The following is a 23535-nucleotide window of genomic DNA, read 5'->3' on the forward strand; positions in this document are numbered from 1 at the left end:
AGTAGGAAAAAATATAAATTCTGTCCTAGGGACTACAAGCATTGTCAGAAAATTCTTTGAGGTGAATGTGATGTTTACTCTTCAAGAGGCACAGCTGCACTCTAGGCAAAAGGCAGATACATGAGGACAGGAAGCAGTAACAAAATTTTTACTTTCTCAGCTTTCAATATGTATGATTTTAGCACCCTCTAAATATACTTATTTCTCATTTACATATCTCTAGGACATAGATATGGGAATATGATATTTCTTGATCAATTATAAAATTTAATTATCTACAAAGAAATAAAAATAATACCTTCATATTATTTATCAGAACAAAAAGCCCTATTGACATTTCTTGGCCTCTGTGTTGTCAATGCTGTTTTCCTCTTCCTTGTTCTTCATTCCCCACTTTAAAAATAAATGAATAAATGCATTATATGCAGAAGTAATCAAAGGGCCAAACTACATATACATATTTACTTTGTTACTTCCCAATTATTTCCTTTTACTTGGGTGGCAGCTGCATCCCAAAGTTTTCTGGCTTCTTCTTTTTATTATCATCTTTATCACTGTGCTGATATCTCTCTGTAGTTTTAAATGTGAGAGGAGTCCTATGCTCCTGCTCTTAACAGACTAATGGTTTTGTGAAATTTCTTTATTTTCTTTGTTACACACAACACCTGTACTACAACTTTAAATATGTTTTTTTCTTGAAATTATATTTGCTAACACTGTCACTTCTTATAATCAAGCATCCAGTTTATGCTTCAGAAGGGTGGGGTTAAAATAGGTAACCTTTAAGGTTCCTTTCAATCCCAACAGTATTTAATTCTATATAATTTTCCCTGAAAAGGAGGAACTCAAATAGGAGACAAGGTTTTACACTTAATTCCCTATAATTTTCTCAGGGTAAATGCAATCTCAAAAATGATGATGGAACTAATCTTTATCTTTGTGAAAGTAAAAGAAAATACTGCTTTCAGGCATCAATAAAAATTATGACACACTTTTAAAATGGGTATAATAAAATGTTAAAAGTTAATTACGGTATTTACAAAGTTGCTATCTAAATTTCTTAACTGCATATACATTTTTTTTTCCTCAAGATAGACTAGTGTTAACTACCTATACACTTTCTTAAATGGCATCTAGATAATTTTTAACTTAGGGAAAGTGCAACAATTTAGGATTTGACTTACTTTTAATGTAAAAGTAAACTATTGACTGAGGTTTAGTTTTAGTGTTGGTTTAGTGGCTTCTGAGATCTAAGGAAAGCTTTTTCCTCCTCTTCACACACGTTTTAATCTCCTTATTGCACTAGCTCCCCAGAGGTGGCTTCTAACCAAATTGAAATGGCTGAAATGAGGAATATACAATTCTGAATATAAGTGGCAAGAAGCTCAATGAGATTCAGAAGAAAGTTAAAACTCAATCCAAAGAAGCCAAGAAAATGATTCAACAGTTGAAAACTTACATAGCCATTTTAAGAAGAACTAAGCTGGACTTCTGGAATTGAAAAATTCATTATAGGAATTTCATATTACAGTTGGAAAAATTAATAACAGAAGAGAACAACCTCAGGAAAGAATCTCAGAACATGAATATCAATCCTCTGAATCAACCTAGTCTGACAAAATTATTCTTAAAATTTTAAAAAATGAACAAAACATCTGAGAAATATCAGATTATATGAAGAGACCAACCCTGTAACACATTGACATTCCTGAGAGAAAATAAGACAGGGTGAGCAACTTGGAAAACATACTAGAGTATATAGTCGTGAAGATTTCCTCAATATAACCAGAGAGATTGGCATGCAAATTTAAGCAATTTAGAGGACTTCTGTGAGTTACTATATACAATGACCATCCCCAGGATACACAGTCATCAGATGCTTCAAGTTCAGCATGAAGAAAAATCCTTAAAGGCAGCTAGAGAAAACGATCACTTACAAAGGGACTCCAATCAGGTTAAAAATGACTTTTTAGCAGAAACCTTATAAACCAGAAAAGACTGGAAATCTATTTTCAGCTTCCTTAAAAAAAGAAATTCCAATCAAGAATTTCATATCCTGCCAAACTAAGCTTCATAAGCAAAGAAAAAAATAAAATCATTTTCAGACAAGCAAACACTAAGGGAATTTGTTACCACTAGATGCGCCTTACAAGAGGTCCTTAAAGGAGTTCTAAAGATGAAAATGAATGAATGACACTACCATAAAAACAGTTAAGAACATAGCCCACAGACCCATAGACCTTATGAAGCAACTACACATTAAGTCTACAAAACAATCAGCTAACAACACAAGAACAGCATCAAAACCTCACATATAAATATTGACCTTGAATGTAAATGTTCTAATTGTCCCACTTAAAAGGCACAGAGTGGCAAGTTGAATGAAAAAACAAGACCCAAACACCTGCTGTTTTCAAGAGATCCAACTCGCTTGTAATAACAAACATAGGCTCAAAGTGAAGGGATGAAGAAAGATCTATCATGCAAACAGAAAACAAACAAGAGCAGAGATTGCTACTCTTATAGTATATAAAACAGACTTTAAACCAACAACAGTCAAAAAGGAGAAAGAAGGGTATTAAATAATGGAAAGGGTTCAATTCAACAAGAAGACTTAGCTATCCTAAATATGTATGTACCCAACAGTGAAGCAACCAGATTCATAAATCAAATCTTTCTAGACCTATGAAAAGACTTAAACAGCTGCACAATAATAGTGGGGGACTTTAACACCCCAGTGAAAGAATTAGAAAGATTATCAAGGCAGAAATTCAACAAAGAAACTCTGGAGTCAAACCCAACATGAATAATTGTATTTAATAGACATCTACAGAACATTCCACCAAATAACCAGAGAATATACATTCTTCTATCTGCACACAGAACATAATCTAAGACTGAACAAATCCTCAGAATTCAAATACCAATTCTTTGAAGCAAATCTCTATATATTGAAAAAATAGTGAAATCATACCAACCTCACTCTCAGATCACAGTGGAATAGAAATAGAATAAATACCAAGAAGTTATCCCAAAACTACACAATTACATATAAATTAAATAACATACTCCCGAATGACTTTTGGGTAAACAACAATATTAAAGTAGATATTTAAAAATATTTGTAATTAATGAAAATAGAGACACAACATATCAAAATCTTTGGGATGCAGTGAAAGCAGGGTTAAGTGGAAAGTTTGTAGTACTAAACACCTACATCAAGTAGTTAAATCGATCTCAAATTAACAATGTAACATCACATTTAGAGGAATCAGAAAATCAAGAACTAGCCCCAAAGCTAGCAGAAGAAAAAAATAACTAAAATTAGAGCAGAACTGAATAAAATTTAGATGAAAATATATCTATAGAAAAGATCGGGGAAACGAACAAGAAAAAAGTTTCTTTAAAAGGATTAAAAAGGTTGATAGACCACTAGCTAGATTAACAAAGAAAAAATAAGAGAAGATCCAAATAAGCACAATAAGAAATGACAAAGATGAATTACAACCTATTCCACAGAAAAACAAAAGATTCTCAGATGCTATTGTGAAACATCTATGTGCAAAAACAGGAAAATATAAAGGATATGGCTAAATTCCTAGAAACATACAACCTCCCAAAGTTGAACCAGGAAGAAATGGAAACTCTTAACAGATCAATAACAAGTTTCAAAATCAAATCAGTAATTAAAAGTAAAAAAAAAAAAAAAAAGCACTGGACCAGATAGATTCACAGCTGAATTCTTGCAGACATGAAAAGAAGAGATGATACTAATCTGACTGAAACTATTCAAAAAAATTGAGGAGGGGCTCCTTCCTCACTCATTCTGTGAAGCTAACATCATTCTGATACCAAAACTTGGCAGAGACACAAAGAAAACAGAAAACTACAGGCTAATATCCCTGATCAACATAGATGCAAATATCCTCAACATAATACTGGCAAACCAAACCCAGCAGCATATCACAAATTTCATTCAACATGATCAAGCAGACTTTATTCCTGGGATGCAATTTTGTTTCAACATACAGAAATCAATAAATGTGATTCATTGTATGAACACAATTAAAAACAAAAACCATATAATCATCTCAAAAGATTCAGAAAAAGCTCTTGATAAAATCCAACCTCCTTCATGATAAAAACTCTTAACAAACTAGTTATTAAAGGAACATATCTCAAAATAATAAGAGTTATCTATGACAAATCCACAGCCAACATCATACTTGAATGAGCAAAAGCTGGAAGCATTTCTTTTGAGAGCTACAAGAAGACATAAACGGCTACACTCAGCACTGCTATTTAAAGCAGTACTGAAGTCCTAGCTACAGCAATCATGGACTATATGATTTGATATGTAGAAAACTCTAAAGACTCTGCCAAAATCTCTTAGAACTCATAAATGACTTCAGTCAAGTCCTAGGATACAGAATCAAAGTACAAAAATCAGTAACATTTCTATATACCAAGAATGTTCAAACTAAGAGCCAAATGAAGAATGCAGTCTCACTTACAATAGCCACAAAAAGAATAAAATACCTAGGAATACATCTAACAAAACAGACAAAAGATATCTACAAAGAGAATTACAGAACACTGATGAAAGAAATCAGAGATGACACAAACAAATGGAAAAATATTCTATGCTCATGAATTGGAAGAATCAATTTTGTTAAAATGGCCATATTGCCCAAAGCAATTTGCAAACTCAATGCTGTTTCTATTAAATTACCAATAACATTACTTACAGAATTTAAAAAAATTCTAAAATTTATGTCAAAGTGAAAAAGAACCTGAAAAGCCAAAGCATTCCTAAACAAAACAGAACAAAGCCAGAGGCACCATATTACCCAACATCAAACTATGCTACAAGGCTACAGCTACCAAAACAATATGGGAGCAATGCAAAATAGACACAGACAAATGGAACAATATAGAAAACCCAAAAATAAATATGCTCACCTACAACCATCTGGTCTTTGATAAAGCTGACAAAAATAAACAATGGAAAATGTACTCTCTATTAAATTAATGGTACTGACATAATTGGGTTCCCATATGCAAAAAAATGTAAGTAAAACTCTACCTGTCACCATATACAAAATTTAACTCAAGGTGAATTAAAGACTTAATGGAAGATCTTAAACTCTAAAAATCCTAGAAGAAAACCTAGGAAACATTATCTGTACATGAATATTTTTCTGTAGATTATAGATTTTGTCAGATTCTCAACTTGAAAACCTGTAAATGTTTAAAAACTACTATTTCAGTGAAAAAATATATAAATTTGGAGCCCTGATATTTCTACCTACCTTGCATTAAGCAAAGAAGATATAACTCTTGTGAGAGTCTGTCAGATCTGTAATTTCAATTATGCTTTTCCTCCGTAGTTATATTATTCCCTTTACCAAGGCATCAAAGTTACCTAGAATAATGATTTTTTTTCCCTAGCTTTCTTAATTGTGATTATTTAAAAAAAGGGGAAGTGTTGTATGTAGCATAAAGAAAGTTTCATTAAAGCAAATCATATTGCTGTCTTCCTTTCCTTTTCATTTTTCTCTTAGATACTGACAGGGATATGAATATTAGCTGGAGATTGAACAGGTACCCTAAATCACAGATTGGAAAGTTCTTAATGAGAATCATAGAACAATGAGCTATAAGAAATTGAACATCTGCAGCAAGACAGCAGAATAACAGGTAACTCACTTATATCTCCCCATAACAATAAGAATTTTGGACCCATCCACAAACAAAAGTCTCTCTGTGGGAGCCTTGGAATTCAGGCTGGAGGTTGTGAAACCCTGGAGGAACCCAAGACCAAGGAGACTTGTTTTGAGAGTGCAAATACCCAGGTGGGAGATCTGCTGATTGTGCCATTGGATTCAAGCCTGGAAATGGACCCATTCCCCAAAAGACGTGGCTATAGCAGCATTTGTCCTTGACTCTGCAACCAAAACTGTCTACCAAAGGGGCCAGGTGGAGTTACACTCATTAATGCCTCAGTGCAGAGGCTCCTTAGCCTGGTAGCATTGGTTTTAGCAACAAACCTGAAAGTTGCCCTGTGTTACCTCCAGCTCCCTTCTGCTGAGGTTCCAGCTCAATACACTTGACACGAGGACTCAGAGGCAGACTTACCCATATTTCCCAACCTGTGACTCTGAACCTCCCTGAAAGCCCTCCAGCCTCCAGCTGACATCAGATCCCAAGGAGTGCCAGCCTCAACCCTGGTCTCTCCTGCTGCAGGCACAGACCTATCCTGTGTGCAGAAACCTGAGAAACACATGTCTATCTCAGCCAATGAGACTAGCTCCCACAGCAGATACCAAAGGGGCCCAGACTCAGCTCTAGCCTTTTCTGTGTTACTTAAAATTTGGGGAAGAATTTCTTCTATGAAGAAAACTGATAGGAGACATGTGCCCCTCTGAGACAGTGAGACAGGCTATCCAGCTTCTGTCCTTCAGTAGATTCCAAGGGGGCCTCATCTTAGCTCAGACCTCTCCCACAGCAGTTGGTGAACTATCCTGTCTATGCAGGAACCTGCTGGAAGATGCATATACCTCTGAGCCAAGAAGACAAGCTCTTCTATGTCCATCCTACAGCAGATTCGGAGGGGCCTGGTTTTAGCTCCAGTCTCTTCCACTGCATTTGGGAAACTATCCCATCTGTGCTGGGACCTGCTAAGAGATACCCCTCGTTTTCAATGAGACAGGTTCACCAGCCTTCATCCCATAAAAGATCCTTAGGGGGCTTGTCTCAGTTTCAGCCCTTCCTGCTGCCTTTGAGTAACTATTCCAACTGTACAGGAACCTGCTGGGAGATGCACAGTCATCTTAGCCAATGAAATGAATTTTCCAGCTTTCATCCCACAGCAGATACTGGGTTGGGTGGCAGGGAAGGTCGGGGGTGCTGTCTCAACCCCAGCTCATCTTGCTGCAGTCTAGAATCTATTACACTTGTGCAGAAACCTGTTCAGAAGCATATTTGTGTGACCTCAGGACAGTCTTCTGGGCTCAAATATCTAGCCATCTTTCTCATACAGCCCCAGAACACTTTCTGGGTCTTCCCCAGGTATATCCCATCCTGAAAGTTTTATCAACTGTTGAGACTTATGTGATTCATGGCAAGCCTTATTTCAGAGCTCCCTCTTGCTTAGATGACTGCAGTGGTTGTAGCCTTAGGGAACACAACAATTAATCTGCTTAGAATCTCTGAAAGGCTCTCTGAAGAGCAAACACAAATAAAGCTCTTCTTTGAAAATGGGAATATATACCTTATCCCTCAAGGCATGGGAATTGTCACTTGTCCAAAAGTATTAAGAACATTCAGAGAAATATGACCTTACCAAGCACAAAATGAGGCACTAGACACCAACCCTAACATGATGGAGATATTTTATCTCTCAGACAAATAGTTTAAAATAGCTATTTTCAAGAAGCTCAATGAATTTTAAAAAATGCAAAGAGTCAATTGAAAATTTACAGGAGAAGTTTAACAGAGAGAAAGCAGAAATCTTGAAGGTGAAAACTATAATGAATAAACGGATAGATGCAATAGAAACGTCCAGATACATAATTAACCAAGCAGAAGAAAAAAATCAGTGACTCAGAGATGGGCTATTTGAAATTACACAAAGAAGAATAAAGTAAAAGCAATGAAAAGTAATTAAGAAAGCATATGAAATTTACGTGACAACATCAAAAAAAATTATTTAACTTATAGGAGTTAAAGTCAAAATTTAAAAAGATGAAGAGACTGAAAGATTATTTCAGGAAATAAAAACAGAATCATTTTCCAAACCTACTTAAAGATATAAATACTCAGTATAGGAAGGTGAACAGTCCCCAGTCGGATTCAACTCAAATAAGAACATCCCAAGAATATTATGAATAAACTCTCAAAGGTCAAAGACAAAGAGAAGATGCTGAAAGCAGCAAGAGAAAAGAAACAATATATAAGGGAGATTCAATATGTCTGGCAGCAAAGTTATCAGCAGAAACCTTACAAGCCAGGAGTGAGTAGGATGATATATTCAGAGTGCTGAAAAAAAAACACAAAAGCCTGCCAACCAAGAATACTGTACAGAACAAAGCTATCTTTCAGAAATAAAAGAGAAATGAAGACTTTGCCAAACAAAAACTGAGGGAATTCGTTGCTAGAACATCCTACAAGGAAATGCTAATGAGAGCTCTTCCAATTGAAAGAAAAAGATACTAACATGTTGTTATTTTAGTATACTGATCATGGTATTAAACTACAAATATCTTTAGTATAAACACTAAAAGACAAATTATTAATAACAACAACTATAATACTTGTTCAGAGCTAATGTATTAGTCTGTTTTCCTGCTGCTGATAAAGACATACCTGAGACTGGGAAGAAAAAGAGGTTTAATTGGACTTACATTTCCACATGGCTGGGGAGGCCTCAGAATTATGGTGAGAGGCAAAATGCACTTCTTACATGGTGTGGCAAAAGAAAATGAAGAAGTAAAAACGGAAACCCCTGATAAACTCATCAGATCTCATGAGACTTGTTCATTATCACAAGAATAGCACGGGAAAAACTGACCACCAAGATTCAATTACCTCCCCCTGCGTCCCTCTCACAACACAGGGACATTCTGGGAGATAAAATTCAAGTTGAGATTTGTGTGGGGACAGAGCCAAACCATATCATTCCACACCTGGCCCCTCCACATCTCATGTTGTCAAATTTCAAAACCAATCATACCATCCCAACAGTTCCCCACAGTCTTAACTCATTTCAGCATTAACCCGAAAGTCCACAGTCCAAAGTCTCATCTGAGACAAGGCAAGTCCTTTCAGCCTATAAGCCTGTAAAATCAAAAGCAAGCTAGTTACTTCCTAGATATAATGGGGTTACAGACATTGGGTAAATACAACCATTCCAAATGGGAGAAATTGGGGAAAACAAAGGGGTTACAGGGCTCATGCAAGTCTGAAATCCAGTGGTGTAGTCAAATTTTAAAGCTCCAAAATGTCCAAAATGGTCTCCTTTGACTCCATGTCTCACATCCAGGTCATGCTGATACAAGAGGTGGGTTCCCATGGTCTTGAGCAGCTCTATTCCTGTGGCTTTGCAGGGTACAGCCTCCCTCTCAGCTGCTTTCAAAGGCTGGCATTGAGTATCTGCAGCTTTTTCAGGTGCACAGTGCAAGCTGTCAGTGAATCTGTCATTTTGGGTTCTGGAGGATGGTGGCCCCCTTATCACAGCATAGCTCCACTAGGCAGTTCCCCAGTAGGGACTCTGGGTGGGGGCTCCAACATCATATTTTCCTCATGCACTGCCCTAGCAGAGGTTCTCCATGAGGGCCCTCCCCCTGCAGCAAACTGCCTGGGCATCTAGGCATTTCCATACATCTTCTGAAATCTAGGTGGAGGTTGCCCAACTTAAATTCTTGACTTCTGTGCACCTGCAGGCTCAATACCATGTGGAAGCTGCCAAGGCTTGGGACTTCCACCCTCTGAAGCCAAATCCCAAGCTCTGTGTTGGCCTCTTTCAGCCATGGCTGGAGCAGCTGGGACACAGGGTACCAAGTCCCTAGGCTGCACACAGCATGGAGTCCCTGGGCCAGGCCCATGAAACCGCTCTTTCCTCCTGGGCCTCCAGGCATGTGATGGGAGAGGCTGCCATGAAGGTCTCTGACATGGCCTGGAGAAACTTTCCCCATGGTCTTGGGGATTAAACATTGGGCCCCTTGCTACTTATGCAAATTTCTCCAGCTGGCTTGAATTTCTCCTCAAAAAAATTTTTTTTTCTACTGCATCATCAGGCTGCAAATTTTCTGAGCTTTTGTGCTCTTTTTCCCTTTTAAAATGTAATGATTTTAACAGCACCCAAGTCACCTTTTGAATGCTTTGCTGCTTAGACATTTCTTCTGCCAGATACCCTAAATCATCTCTGTCAACTTCAAAATTCCTCAAATATCTAGGGCAGGAGCAAAATTCTACCAGTCTTTTTGCTAAACATAACAAGAGTCACCTTTGCTCCAGTTTCCAACAAATTTCTCATCTCCATCTGAGACCACTTCTGCCTGGACCTTATTGTTCATATCACTATCAGCATTTTTGTCAAAGCCATTCAACAAGTCTCTATGAAGTTTCATACTTTCCCACATTTTTCCCTCTTCTTCTGAGCCCTCCAAACTTTCCAATCTCTGCCTGTTACCCAGTTCCAAAGTTGCTTCCACATTTTTGAGTATCTTTCAGCAATACCCACTCTCAGTATCAATTTACTGTATTAGTCTGTTTTCACACCGCTGATAAAGACATACCTGAGACTGGGAAGAAAAAGAGTTTTAAGTGGAATTTCAGTTCCACATGGCTGGGGAGAACTCAGAATCCTGGCAGGTGTTGAAAGTCACTTCTTACATGGCTGCAGCAAAAGAAAATGAGGAAGAAACAAAAGTGGAAACTCCTGATAAACCCATCAGATTTCATGAGTCTTATTCACTGTCACAAGAATAGCATGGGAAAAACCAGCCCCATGATTCAATTACCTCCCTCTGGGTCTCTCTCACAACACATGAGAATTCTGAGAGAGAAAATTCCAGTTGAGATTTGGGTGGGGACACAGCCAAACCGTATCAGATAGACAATGTAAAAAATGTAAAGTGTGATATTAAAGGCCTCATATTAACTACAAAGCAAAAACCTATAAATGATACACTAAAAAGAAAAAGAAAAAAACATACTACTAGAGAAAATCACATAACTACAAAGGAAGATTGAAAGAGAAAATGAAAGGAGAAAAGCATTTATAAAACTAGACAACAAATAAGAAAATGGCAGTAGTTAAGCCCTTGTCTGTAAATAATTACCTTGAATATAAATTGATTAAGTCATACAATTAAAAGACATAGAGTGGCTTAAAGAATTAAAAAAACACAACCACACAACTCCACTAAATCCTAGCTACAATAGATTCATTTTAATGTAAGGATACACATAGACTGATAGAGAAGAAATAAGATATTCCATGCAAATGGAAACCAAAAAAGAGCAGGAGTAGCTATATTTATGTCAGATAGAATAAATGTTGAGCCAAAAACTGTAAAAAGAACAAATTAGGCCATTATATAATGATAAAAAGGTCAATACAGCCAGATGATATAACAATTGTAAATATCTATGCAATCAACATAGGAACAACTAAACTTATAAAGCAAATATATGTGTATATAAAATATACAGAAAGAGATTGAATGCAATATAATAATAGTAGATTTTGACAATTCACTGTCAGCAATGAACAGATCATTGAGACAGAAAATCAACAGAGAAACATCAGTTAAACCACACTGTAGACTAAATGCAACTAACAGATATTTTCAGAACATTTCATCAAACAGCTGTAGAATACACATTCTTCTCAACAATATGTGTGACATTCTGCATGACAGATCATATATTAAGCCACAAAATGTCTTAACAAATTTAAAAAGTCAAAATCATATTAAATATCTTTTCTGACCATAATGGAATAAAAACTAAAAATCAATAACAGATGGAATATTGGAAACTGTACAAATACATAGAAATTAAACAACAAGTTTTTGAACAACAAATAGGTCAGTAAATACATTTTTACAAAATTATGAGAAAATAGAAATAAAACTACAAAATATACAAATGTATGGGATACAGCAAAAGTAGGTTTAAAAGAACAATTTATAGTAATAAACACCTACATGAAAAAAGCAGAAATATCTGAAATAGACAACCTAGCATAAGCAACTAGAAAAATGAGCATGATTTCAACCCAAAGTTAGTAGAAAAGAAATAATAAAGATTGCAGCAGAAATAAATCAAATAGAAACAAAAAAATCAATGAAACAAATATTTTTTGAAAAGATAAACAAAATTGACAAAACTTTAGCTAGAGTAAGACAAAGAGAGATGACAAATAAATTAAATCAGAGATTAAAAAGAAGACATTATAACTTGTGCTACAGACATAGAAACCATCATTAAGATTATTATGAACAACTACATACACTCGAATTGGAAAACCTAGAAGAAATTGATAAATTTCTGGACACATACAACTTAGCAAGATTGAAATATAAAGAAATAAAAACCTGAGCAGACTAATAATGAATAATGAAATTGAATTAGTAATAAAACTCTCTCTTCAAAGAAAAGCCTAGAACCAGATGGATTCACCACTGAAATCTATCAAATATTTAAATAATTGATACAAAGTCTTCTCAAATTATTCTAAAATATTCAAATGGAGGGAATTCATCTAAACTCATTCTGTAAGGCCAGTATTACCCTGCTACCAAAACCTTACAAAAACTCAACAAAAATCTTAAACCATAAGACACAACACCTGTGATAAAAATAGAAGTAAAAATCCTCAACGAAATACTACCAAGCTGAATTCAACTGCGTATCAGATGAAATTTGCTCATTCACAATGATCAAGTGGGATTCATCACAGTGATGCAAGGATGGTTCAATATATGCAAATCAATAAACATGATGCATCACATTAACAAAATGCAGGACATAAATCTTATGATCATCTCAATAGACACAGAAAAAACCATTCGGTAAAATTTATCATCACTTTGGGATCAAAACCCTAGACAAATTAGGTATAAAAGGAACTTACAGGCCAGGCACAGTGGCTCATGCCTATTAGCCCAGCACTTTGAGAGCCAAGGTGGGTGGATAATGAGGTCAGAAGTTCGAAACCAGCTTGAACAACATAGTGAAACCTCATCTCTACTAAAAACACAAAAATTAGCTGGGCATGGTGGTGTGTGCCTGTAATCCCAACTACTCAAGAGGCCGAGGCAGGAGAATCACTTGAACCTGGGAGGCAAAGGTTGCAGTGAGCCGAGATTGAGCCAATGCACTCCAGCCTGGCGACAGAGCAAGACTCCATCTCAAAAAAAACAAAAGGAACTTAATACAATAAAAGACACATATGACAGACCTATAGCTAACATCAGACTGAGCAATAAAACGTTCTGTTTTGAAATCATTGAAGTGCTGCTTTTCTTGTGAAGTGATTATATCACCAATGGATCATCAATTATGCATACGGTTAGGAATGGTTTTTGAGTGATGGGTATAGGATTTGGCTGATCCAGCAGGATTTAGTAATCTAGTCTTAAAGTAGTATGGCATACACCTGCCTAAGGGGCAGATGTGTATTACAACCTTATTTTGCAGCCTTAGAACAGATTATAACAGATGGGTCAACACCAGATGAAACCTATCATCTGTGCAGTACTGCTGGTGTCTGATGCCCATTTTACCAACCTCAGCCTCTCAAGTTCCAGCTGTATCCCTTCTCCAACCCCACCTTCAACCTCAGCAAAAATAGGCCTTTTATCACAAATTTCATTACCAGAATTAACTTAATTGGTCAAACTGATATAGCTTTTTCAAAGGCTCAAGCATAAAAACACATTCCTATCAAGCAGAATATTCCGAGGTTTCAGAGGGTATCTTCAAGGAGGCAGACAAAGGCTAGTCCCGATTTTGAATGTTCAAGGTTTGAGCAACCTCAGCCTGCCAAGTTAACCTTTCCTGTACACCTTTGAATATACAAATATACCTGAATTTTCATAATTGGTTCTTTCTTTCCTATGACCCAGAAAAATAGTGCACCTTTTGTTATAATCTAATTCTCCAACTGTATCTTCGCTTGCTTTTGTCTCATCACAGACTTTATTTATTCATGATATCTATTTCTTTGCTAGTTCCTCCAAATCTAAATTTTGAAAAAAAATGCCAATTATAACAAAATGGTATATATATTTTTTATCTAGTTTTATATCCATCTTCTTTTTTGGTCAAATTGAAATGTAATTTTACACTGAGTTTTTATTTTGTAAAATTTCTCATTCATTTCCTACTCACTATTGCTCAACTATATTCTGTATTCTGTAGAAATCACCAGTGACTCCTGTGTTTCTTAATGCAAGAACAAAACAATTTCAGGATTTTTCTTAGGTGAGTAGATTTGAAAGTGTTATCCACTCTCTGTATCAAAGTATTTCCTTGGACTGTGTGATACTAATTACAATAACAATATTTAATCATGCGTTTAGAAAAGCTAATTTAAAACGTATTAACACTATGTGTCAAGTGCTATTCTAGGAAATAAGTACACAATGCCCAACAGACAAGATCTCTATGCTCACGTAGCTCATAACAACCACCATCACCAAGTTTGTATAGCACGAATTATTTTATTCCCTTTAATTCCTACCATGCCCCATTCTCCATTTGTAAAGGAAAGAAAAACTTTAGTTAAAAGAAGTTAATTAACTTGACTAAGGCCTTAACAATTAAGTCTTAAGACTTGAATCATGAGCTATAAAATACCAAAGCCCATGCTCTTAATTGTCTGTAACCAAAGACCTTAGCATAATCACTGAAAGAATTTCTTTTTTTTTTTTTTTTTGGTTTTACTTCCGTTAACTTTATTTTTTTTATTTTTATTTTTTTGCTTTCTTTTTTTTTTATTATACTTTAGGTTTTAGGGTACATGTGCACAATGTGCAGGTTTGTTACATATGTATCCATGTGCCATAATCATAGCCACTATTATATCTCAGAGCCTATCGGAGATAGATGAATGTAATATACACACTATTTAAATTATCTTTAAAAAATCCATTTAAAAATCTGTAAAATTAAGTTTACAAATTTATCAAAGACCACTTTTAAAATACAAAACCAAGTAGAACCACGGTGTTTATTGAACACAACTGTCCCTTATCATATATTCCCTACATCCTTGTAGCTCATTGAAAAGGTAATCACATCTGTATCTTTGTGATGCTTCTTTCGACATTCACACTCATATGATCTGCTTATGCAGCTGTTTCTTATTTATCAATCACAGGAATTGATCATTTATTTGATAGTTGAGAATTTAAAACTCTTAGATAAACATTTATTTTAATTTTGTGACCAATAATATTTCCCCAGGATATTTTTAAATGCTCCCCAGATTTCAGTTTGCTATACTACAAATAAAAACCAATTGCAATGATTATTTTTCCCCTTTTTAAAGTGGGATTAAATTATTTATAGGTACATAATAGATAACCTTTCATGTTGCAGAAATCCACAGGTAATTCATAAAAGGTAGCCACTGTTTCTTTTCTTTTTTTTTTCTGAGACAGTCTCACACTATCGCTCAGGCTGGAGTGCAGTGGCATGATCTCGGCTCACTGCAAGCTCCGCCTCCCAGGTTCACGCCATTCTCCTGCCTCAGCCTCCTGAGTAGCTGGAGCTACAGGCGCCCACCACTGCACATGGCTAATTTTTGGTATTTTTAGTAGAGACGGGGTTTCACCGTGTTAGCCAGGATGGTCTTGATCTCCTGACCTCGTGATCCGCCCGCCTAGGCCTCCCAAAGTGCTGGGATTACAGGAGTGAGCCACCGTGCCCGGACAAGGTAGCCATTTTTTCTAAGATGGATGTGCTCTTTCTCTTTGTTTTCAGTGAAGCAATACAGGCATTCAAGTCTGGGCAAAAGGAATAAGTGGACTACATGCAGAATGAGTATCCCTTATCCAAAATGCTTGAGATTCAAAGTGCGTTTCAGATTTCAGATTTTTTCAAATTTTGGAATATTTGCATTATCCCAGTTGAGCATCCCAAATCTGAAAATGTGAAATCTGAAATTTCCTTTGAGCGTCATGTTAGGATTCAAAAAGTTTCAGATTTGGGAGTGTCAGTTGAGCATCCCAAATCTGAAAATGTGAAATCTGAAATTTCCTTTGAGCGTCATGTTAGGATTCAAAAAGTTTCAGATTTGGGAGTGTTTTGTATTTCAGATTTTCGAATTTGGGATGCTAAACTTGTATTAATAAATGAAATTTCAGTTGTGCAATATCAGACCCCTTCCATTATAGGTGCACACACACTGTAACTTTATAAATAACTTTAAGTATATTTTAAAAAGCCAAAGTATTTTTTTTTTTTTTTTTTTTTTTTTTTTTTTTTTTGAGATGGAGTCTTGCTCTGTCGCCCAGACTGGAGTGCAGTGGCGCGATCTCAGCTCACTGCAATCTCCGCCTCCCGGGTTCATGCCATTCTCCTGCCTCAGCCTCCCAAGTAGCTGGGACTATAGGCGCCCACCACCACACCCGGCTAATTTTTTTTTGTGTTTTTTCAGTAGAGACAGTGTTTCACCGTGTTAGCCAGGATGGTCTTGATCTCCTGACCTCGTGATCCGCCCACCTCGGCCTCCCAAAGTGCTGGGATTACAGGCGTGAGCCACCGCACCTGGCCTAAAAAGCCAAAGATTTAAAACAACTTGGGATCAGGGTTAACCTGCTTGAATTACATTTCTCTTTTAAGTTCCATTTTAGAGAATGTTGGCAATATTTTGTAGCTACTGGGTAACATCCTACATTCATTTTGTTCATTTAAAATAAGTATAATTTAATATTATGACAGTTAATTTACAAGTTGTGAAAAACTTTCAGTTTACTTTCCACCTGTTATCAAAAGAGTGATTTAAGAAGTTTTTAGAGGACTGCCACAGGGGAAATTGCAAACATACATACGGCAAACATACATACATAACAGTCTTTGGAATCAGTCATTGTTTCAAATCCTACCTCTACAATATACCAGCGGTGTCATGAACAAGTTATTGTATTTAATGTCTGTATGCATCACTTTCTTTCCATATAAAATGTGGGTAATAAAAGCTAGTTCATTATGATATTCAATACTCGAAGCAATGTGCATAAAGTAGAAATATCTTGTAACAAATTCTTGAAAAATTATTATTATTAGCACTATTTTTATTAATTTAGTACCATTATTATTAATGTGACAGTTTGCACTTATGCTTTAATGAATGACCTTGGTATTTTACTCTGGCTGATTTAATTCATTTAATACAAAAGCATACTTAGATAATATTCATCAATCAATTGTAAAATTTACACTAAAATGTATGAAGGAAAGCTATCCACTGATTAATTTATATGAATGTTTTTAAAATACAGTTTCACTATCCCAGGGCAGAGTGAGGCTGGAATGTGTATACAACCCAAGCTATCTATGTAGATTTTTTGTTGCTTTTTGAGTTTTTTTTTTTTTTACTTATTCTGATTCTAATTGTACAAATCAATAATAAAAATGTTAAAAATAGACTGTTAAAATATTCATGACTATGCAAATGATTAAAATATAGTTATTTAAAGTTTCTTTCTTTTTTAAATTGGGACAAGGTCTTGCTCTTTAACCCAAGGCTAGGTGGCACAGGTGAAAGAGCAAGACCAAGGCATGACCAAGGCTCACTGCAGCGTTGACCTCCTGATCTCGTTATCCTCCCACTTCAGCCTCCCAAGTAGCTGGGTATAGGCATGCACCACAGTGCCCAGCTAATATTTTAATTTTTTTTTTTGTGGAGACATGGTCTTGCCCAATTGCCCAGGCTGGTCTTGAATTCCTGAGTTCAAGTGATCCTTGCTTCTCAGGTTCCCTAAGTGCTGAGATTACACGTGTGGTTCCCCAGCCAAAAAAATCTTCCTAGGGAAGCCCTCACATTTTCAAGGGTTTTACCTTTGGTACCTCCATAAGTTTGTATCAAGCAACAAAATGTACTGTCAAGCAACAAAAAATATAAAGGGACCTTAAATGCATATTTCTAAGACCAAGAAGCCGGTCTGAAATGGCTACATACTATATAATCCTATATGACTCTTATGTGAAAGATACGACATTCTGAAAAAGGCAGAACAATAGAGTAAAAAGATGAATGGTTGCTTGGGTTTGGTATGCGTGTGTGTTAGGGGGCAGGGTGGCTGGCGAGAGAAATACATAGGTGAAGCACAAGTGATTTTTATGGCACTGCAACTATTCTGCATGATACCATAATAATAATAAATGACGTTTTTCATTTGTCAAAACACATAGAATGTACAAGAGAAAGAGTAGAACTTAATGTAAATTATAAACTGTAGTTACTATTGATATGTAAATATTGGTGTTTTAATTGTATCAAATGCACCACACCAGTGAAAGACGTTAGTAATAGGAGAAATGTGTACCAGCTTGGGAGGTTATATGGCAATTTCTGTACTATCTGCTTTTGTTTTTATTGTAAATTTAAAACTGTGCTAAAATAAAGTTTATTAGTTTAATTTTCAAGAGATTAAGAATGTATGTTTAAATGTAATAATACATATGCAGAGCTTTATGTGTATCCATATACATCAAGCCAAATCTACTTTTGGTGAATTTGTCTCTTTATAAAACACACAGAAATAGGAAGAAAAGTAATTGAGAAATATTTACTATGAAATAACTTTATAAGCTGTAAATTGAAAGTACATACATATATTTTAAAAAGGCATTTATATACTTAAGCAAATTATTTTCCAAATATAGAATATTAGCCAGCCAACAAATAATGTTTAAGAAAGTTTTTAATTTTCTGAGACAATACGTATGATAAAATATTAAGTAAAGAACAACTTTGTTGTAATGTGATATATAACATGACATAAATAAAAAGAAAAAATCTAGATTAATGTGTAATCAATAAGAATTGCCATGAAACATTGTGAAACTGATATTTGAAATTTATTGTTTTAAAGGCCCTTATAACTAATATTCAATTTTTCCATATAATCCTATTAATGTATAAATAAAATCTTCTATTTACCAATTGGATATTAAATCAAAATAATGTAAATTAACATCCACAAATCATAACTTTTCTTAATGTTTACTCTTTAAGAATACATAGTAGTTGCACATATTTAAGGCATACATGTGATATTTTGATATGTGTGTATCATGTGTAATGATCAAATCAGAGTAATTGGGATATCCATCACCTGAAACTTTTATCATAGCTTTAAAGGGCCAAAGCCAGGATTTAACTCTCTTAGATTCCAAAGTCCATGTTCTTAGAAATATTAATTAAAATAATGACAATGTTTGCCTCTGGGTAATGTTATTATGAGAAGTTTAATATTTTTAAAGCAGAAATTGAAATTTTTGTAATAGGAAGATATTTAATAAATATGGAAATGTATAACTGATTTTTTCTCATATGTCATTATTGTTGAAAGAAAATCTTCATATCTTACATAAATATATTCTAGATCATCTGACAGATTTTATAATTTCTAATTATAAATTAAGATTTTTTTATATTATCTTTGGTGGTGAAAAATATGCTCGCCAAACTGACAGGCAAATGTAATGTAATGCTAATTGCTTAATTGATTATTACTAGGAGTCCACAATTTTCAGTGCTTCTCTTCCTATTTCTGTGTATTTTATAAAGAGACAAATTTACCAAAAATCGATTTTGTTTGAAGTATATGGATATACATAAAGCTCTGCATATGTATTATTACATTTAAACATACATTCTTAATCTCTTGGAAATTAAACTAATAAACTTTATTTGAGCACAATTTTAAATATAAAACTTTGACTTCTTTTCTATTTCATTACCGTTTATTCATCAGCCTTCATTTTAATCAGATATCCACCTATCTATATCAAACATTGTGTTGTAAATTTCATGTCTACTTCAACGTTTCCATATATAGGTGCATAATAACAAGTGTTGATAAGAATGCAAAGAAATTGATGGGGGAAATTTAAAATGGTACAGCTACTGTGGAAAATGGTTTGGCAGCTCTTTAAAGTTAAAGGTATCATGTAATCCAGTGATTCACATGTAGGTATATATTCAGATAATTGAAAACATATGTCCTCAGAAAGCATGTTCATTGCAGCATTATCTATAATAGCATAAACATGAAAATAACCAAAATATTTATTATCTGAGGAGTAGACAAGTAGAATATTGTATATTCATAATATTTTTAGACATAAAAGCAGTAAAATACTGAATATGCTAAACGTGAAAAAAAGACAGACACAAAAGGTCACATACAGTTTGATTCAATTTATAGATCTTCAGAATAGGTAAATTCACACAGGCAGAAAGTAGATTAGTGGTCGCCAGGGGATGAGGAAAGGGGGAAATTAAAAATTATGCTTATCAGTACAGAATTTCTTATGAAATTATGAAAACATTCTTAAAGTTTTATATTCTGGTGATGATTTGTACAATCTTGTGAATATACAGTATACTAATATATACTGTATATGTTAAAATAGTGAATGTGACAATGTTATTTATATACCAATGAAATGTTTTAAAATTTCTGCATCAAACTAGTTTTGAAGTATAGACTATTGTGAACTTTACAAGAATGTTGAGTTAAAACTTTCTGTTATCTTCTTTGCTAAAACAAATCTAATTTTTATTGCAAGAAACAGATGACATTATAAATACTGTAAACAAAAATAAATTTGAAAACATACAAAGAATTATTTAAAAATCAATGGAGTAATTATGAAACCAAATTAAACTCTAGGTTTTTCATATGACTCCCAGAACAAACAGAGTCTAAAACATAGGGACACTGCTAATTCCGTAGCCACCACTGGATCTCTTCTGACATATAAATATGTTGTTACCATTTCTGGCCACCAAGAAACACTAGAGCGCATTACCACAACCTTTGAAACCAATGATAAAAGCCAAAATACAGGTAGATTGCCTTTACCTATTTTTTTTCTAAATCTCAAAAGAGTTTATCCATGTAAAAAAATATCTAGAGTATTATTTGCAAGGGAATCTGGGAAATTTAGTTTCTAATTTTCTGAATTCCCAACTAGATTAGAATTTAGAGAGACAATTAAAATATTTAGCTATTAAAAGTATTTTGTATCTTTAAAATTAAAAAGTGAAAATTATTATTGAGATAGGAAAACTTCCCATCGTAATATTATATAATAACTAAAGTTGAAATGTCTCTTTTTATAAAGTCATGCTTGATAGGACAAGATGAAAAGTTGAACCTAATATAAATTACCAAGTTTCAGAAGATTCTTCTTCCCAATTGATTCTGAAATTTCAACTGTGAAAGTTCTTTGATCCTTTCGGTCACCTTATTCTGTGAATCTGTAATAATACAATTTTTATTAAGATTATTGTAAATCCTTCAGATTTATCTACCTGCTTCTGTTTTGTCTCTGCAATCAGTCTTGCAGATTTAATCATTTCCTTCAACTCTCCAAAAATACACAGTGGAAAAAGCCCAAAATACTATTATACACAGCACATATTTTGCTTTATTTGATATAAAACTAATTCTGGTGCATCACATCCTATTGGCTCTTCTTTCTCTGTAAAACTTATGTAGACAGTGCCTAGAATTCTTCCCTAATCACAGGATGAAGTTTTCCACTTCTGAAAGTTTCTTCTGCCTGAAATTTACACCTTCACTTCAGAAATGTTAATCTACACATTTTTTCTGATCAACATAAATATGTGCTTAATTATGAATCCCTCTCTAAGGCTTCTGGAGAGTACATGCCCTCATTTTCTGATTATATGGGACTATTTTAATACAAAATTTCTGAAAAGTATTTAAAGCAATGAAAATATTGTACTTATATTTTTATTTCCAGGTACCAATATTTTACCTGACACACAAGAGATAATCAATAAATTGTTTTAATATAAGTATGTAAACATAAGAACCAATACATTTATATGTAATTGGTGGTCATTTCATGGGTCTATAAATCAACTTACTTCTTAACATTAGACTATAACTCAGTGCCATGGTTTCCATTTGTAAATTTAGGTAAAGTTCAAGCTTCAATTTTTTTGTTTACATTGAGAGCACAGATTATCAGTCCTGCTTTATTTGAATTGGATTCCAACCTAATAAAATAACAATACTACAATCATGGAGTTTCAATTGGAGCTAGGCATATTGGTAGATATGTTAATAAAATAAATTTTCATTGTGAGGTGAAATTACATTCAGAATTATATTATTTAAAATCAATATGTGATGACTGTGAAATGGAAAGAAATTGGTTGACACTGAAGAACATTTTTTCTCATGTGATTTCTCTGACCTGCTACTGGAAATACAAGGTAAAGAAGTACTTCTTATTTAAAGGAGCTTTTCTCTACTAAATCTTAAAAACACACACACACAGACACATATGCACAGGAACTCACTTGGCGGTACTTACTACTTATTTTTAACTTTAGAAATGAGTTTTTATGCCATACATGCCCTTGGTGACTTTATATCATCTTAAATGAGGCCATAAAAAAGAAAGTGGCTGTAGCAGAGGCCTATAAATTAATACCAGTAGGACCTACAGAAGCACTCACTTCAAACATTAAATTAGCAGACTTGGACATCTGTTAAATTGCTAGTTACTATTATTACTAACAACAATTTGAAATTAAAATATTTATATACAACTAAAGGCTTTATCCAAGAAGTCCCATAACAGGAGCACTAAGTTCTAAAAAATATAATTATATACATAGTAAAAATTACTGCAACTAACAACTTATATTACAGGTGGTCAGCTATACTAGTAAGTGGAGTACTCAGAAATAAAGCCCCAATAAGCAATTTAAACTTGATCCTTAAAAAATGATCATCTCTTATTGAATATATTTTGAATGTTTTCCAAATAAGAGCTTTGAAATAGAAAAATAAATAAGCCACATACCTGTGATATGGTTTGGGTGTGTCCCTACCCAAATCTCATCTTGAATTATAGCTTCCATAATCCCCACTTGTTGTAGGAAGGACCTGGTGGGAGGTAATTGAATCATGGGGCAGTTACCCCCATGCTATTCTGGTGATAGTGAATGAGTTCTCATGAGATCTCTGATGGTTTTATAAGGGGCTTTTCCTGCTTGACTGGACACTTCTCTCTCCTGCCACCATGTGAAGAAGGCCATGTTTGCTTCCCCTTCCACCATGATTGTAAGTTTCCTGAGGCCTCCCCAGCTGTGCAAAACTGTGGGTCAATAAAACCTCTTTCCTTTATAAATTACCCAATCTTGGGGAGTTCTTTATATTAGTGTGAGAACAGACTAATAGAGGATGAAATAAATGTGATAAAATTTTAATAGCAAAAATAAAAATATCAAAATATCCATCAATTAGAAAATATTTAAGAAAATTCTACCCACTGGATTATTACACATACACTTTTTAAGTATACTTTTCATAATATATAAAATTATGTATTTTTCTAATATAAAATGAACACATTTCAACTATTTTATTTTACAATTAATAAAGAAAACACAGGTGTTAAAAAACTCATTCAAAAGAAAATTCAAGGAACAGATACATGTAAAGGCAATCACAAATGCTCAAATGAATTTGTTAATACTTACAAAATTGCCTTCTACCATGATGGTTGGGGTAGAATTAAATCAGTTGTACCTGTATCAGAAACAACAACAACAACAATAAAAAAAATTTGCCTCTCCAGTGTTGTACAGGCTTACTAATAGAAAGCAATTTCTAGGCTGCATCAGAGAGATGAAAACCTGGAAAAATCCAATGAACTCTCTCTAAGTTAAGGTAACAAAGCTGAGAATGCAGTGAAGCCATGTAAGTTAGAAAGTTTCTCAGAGAGAAAATTTCACAGAGACTT

At 34.3% G+C, this 23535-nt stretch overlaps 1 long non-coding RNA gene across 2 annotated transcripts; it reads right to left on the reverse strand.

Moving 5' to 3' along the window:
- LOC129479086 (uncharacterized) lies at positions 1–23498 on the reverse strand. 2 transcript variants are annotated; one of them, XR_008656550.2, is made up of 5 exons: positions 23273–23498; positions 20922–21010; positions 10299–10399; positions 1185–1341; positions 1–393 (listed from the first exon to the last, which is right to left on the reverse strand). It is a non-coding gene; the product is annotated as an uncharacterized lncRNA (long non-coding RNA). The 2 variants fall into 2 exon arrangements; XR_008656549.2 differs by having other exon boundaries at positions 8368–10399.
- Between the last annotated feature and the right edge of the window lie 37 nt (positions 23499–23535).

Source organism: Symphalangus syndactylus, chromosome 3 (assembly GCF_028878055.3).
Source record: "Symphalangus syndactylus isolate Jambi chromosome 3, NHGRI_mSymSyn1-v2.1_pri, whole genome shotgun sequence".
Classification (NCBI taxonomy): domain Eukaryota; kingdom Metazoa; phylum Chordata; class Mammalia; order Primates; family Hylobatidae; genus Symphalangus; species Symphalangus syndactylus.